Genomic DNA, 2,180 nt, shown 5'->3' on the forward strand with positions numbered 1-2,180 from the left:
TGAAAAGCAGCTACCAGTTGATTTTCTGGAAGGGGAATCCCCTTCCAAACAATGACTCTCTTCTCCATCCCTCCTCTCCACATCCGTGTCCACAGATCCAGAGCCTCCTCAATCTCAAGGTATGAGCCAGAATGTAGTTGTTAAAAAACATTTTTAATATTGTGTTTCTCATTTAAATTATATTTTTTAACTCTGAACTTACTTTGAAATTTCCATGTAATGTTTTGTATAAAAAAAGACAAGGTTAGGGTAAAAACTTGGTGGTCGAGAACGGATTAATCCATTTTCAGTTATTTCTTATGGGAAAAACTGATTTGGAATTTGACTGTATCGGCATCTCGACGCTCCTTCTAGATCACACTAGTATCAAGGTCTGGGATTTTACTGTAAAGTCAGGGATTCACTACTTTACTGGATGGCTAGACAGTGGCAAAGTGGCAATACAGCATGTTTGCAAGAACAAGTTAGGTTTTCCTAGATGGTATATAAGGGTAACTTGTTCAGTTGTTAATCAAAAGGGTGGGGGCCAGAATGCACTCAGGGGCAGTTCAGATGAAGGCCAGCTAATCAGTTTCCTTAAAACAAGCCAATGAAAACCATATGGACCACAGTTGGCACACATGACATCACCACAAGTTAAATGTTAATGATGCAACACTACCTTATTATTATTTTTAAAATTTAACTTGATCCAGAGATTTAGTCCAAAAATCATAAGGAGAGAGGATCAGGAATTTTCTTTTCATCCCTAGTGCACTACTATTTCTGTTTGTCAATGCTTTTTCCCTTGATATGTGGAGTCACTGTTAAAAATAGGCGGAAGCACATAAGCAAGCCATAATTGTTTATCAGTGTAATAAAGTTCTTTCATATCAAACTGATGCTGTAAAAGTAAAAATAAGAACATTCCTTTAGTCTTATAGCTTAATGTGCTCAGATGTGAATTATAAATTTACTGGCACGAGTTAGGCTTCTCTTCTCCACATCTACAAATCATGGTGACTGGGCTAGGGGAGTCTTCCAAAATTACCAATAAGTCTTTCTGAAGTTAAAATTCCACATTTGGTAATCTGTATTTTCTTTTATTCATCATTTTATTGGGAGCTCTTACAGATGTCATAACATTCTGTAATTCAAATAGAGCAAGCATAATTGTACAATTCTTACTACATTCAGTTTCAAAACTTTTTTTTCCTTCTTGAACTCTTTGATATGGCTCCCTTTTATCCCCTCGCTCCCCATCCTTCCCTCAAGGAACCCTTGTTTTTATTGTTATATATTATTATTATTCTAGACGTATTTATGTATACATTTATATCCTTATGTGACCCCATCCAATATATCCATTCATCTACAATTCTGTTATTCGCTCCCCTCAAGTGAGGTTATACAATCATTTTTGCTATCAGTTCCCCCTTCATCCCAATTCTTCCCCCTAGGGAATCATTACTCTCATTGCTGTTTCTGAAGGGTCATCCATCCTTGTATGCCAGCATCAAATGATCTTAATAATACACATGAACATACACAGGAGTAACAGTATTAATAAAGTCAAACATAAGCCTTAATAGTAAGGGGAGGAAATATTAAAGAACCAGAGGATAATTATGTGTTTTATCATAGCTATACCACACCCTACTGCTGTGCCCCCTCTGTGGGGGCCTGTTCAATTGTCTCACAGGTGGGTTTTTGGGGTCTCCACTTTGTCCATGCTCCTTCGTATCAATTTGATTGCTTGTTTTTGAATTTCTGATACCTATTCCTGTCGACAACTCATGATCATACAGGATTGGTGTGCTTCTTCCATATGGGCTTTGTTGCTTCTCTGCTCGATGGATGCTTGTTTGACTACAAGCCTTTAAGACTCCAGATGCTATATATATTTTATTTTTTATTTGTTTCCCCTGGTATCAGCTCCTCATTTAAAAATTTTTTATTATTTTTAAAAAAATTTTATCATTTTATTGGGGGCTTGTACAATTCTTACCACAATCCATACATACATCGATTGTGTCAAGCACATATGTACATTTGTTGCCATCATGTATTAGTCTAGGTACTTTGGAGAAACAAATCCATAGCAACTCACGTATAAGAGAGAGTTTTATGTAAAGAAAGTGTGCATCACGAAAACATCCCAACCCAATGCTGCCCAAGCCCACAAGTCCAACATTAACCCA

Source organism: Echinops telfairi, unplaced genomic scaffold, assembly GCF_000313985.2.
Source record: "Echinops telfairi isolate 266 unplaced genomic scaffold, ASM31398v2 ScPeMD7_41;HRSCAF=154, whole genome shotgun sequence".
NCBI classification, from domain to species: Eukaryota; Metazoa; Chordata; class Mammalia; order Afrosoricida; family Tenrecidae; genus Echinops; species Echinops telfairi.